Here is a 336-nt window from a genome sequence, read left to right on the forward strand (position 1 = left end):
GACGGCGATTGGCCGAGCCGAGCGGCCATCGCGGCGCCGCGCATGCGCGCGGCCGCGGCGGACCGCGTTTAATTTCTCCGCGAATTTATCGGCCGCCCGTGGGAATCGCGGAGAAAAATTGAGACGGAAAATGGAAACGCGCCGCACGCCGACACGCGGGCGCGTCGCCGGGTGCGACGATCCGCCCGCGTTTCCCCCGGACGCGACGCACGTCGGGGAAACGCGACGGACGCGCGACCGCGACGAGGAGCGGCGCGGCCTCCCGTCGCGGCGCCCCGCGGATTTTTCCTGGACCCGCGCGCGAGATTTTATTCTGCGCATGGAAAGCAATTTTGC

This window comes from Temnothorax nylanderi, unplaced genomic scaffold, assembly GCF_030848795.1.
Source record: "Temnothorax nylanderi isolate EJ_2023f unplaced genomic scaffold, tnyl_v1.0 TNYL_tig0022_pilon, whole genome shotgun sequence".
Classification (NCBI taxonomy): domain Eukaryota; kingdom Metazoa; phylum Arthropoda; class Insecta; order Hymenoptera; family Formicidae; genus Temnothorax; species Temnothorax nylanderi.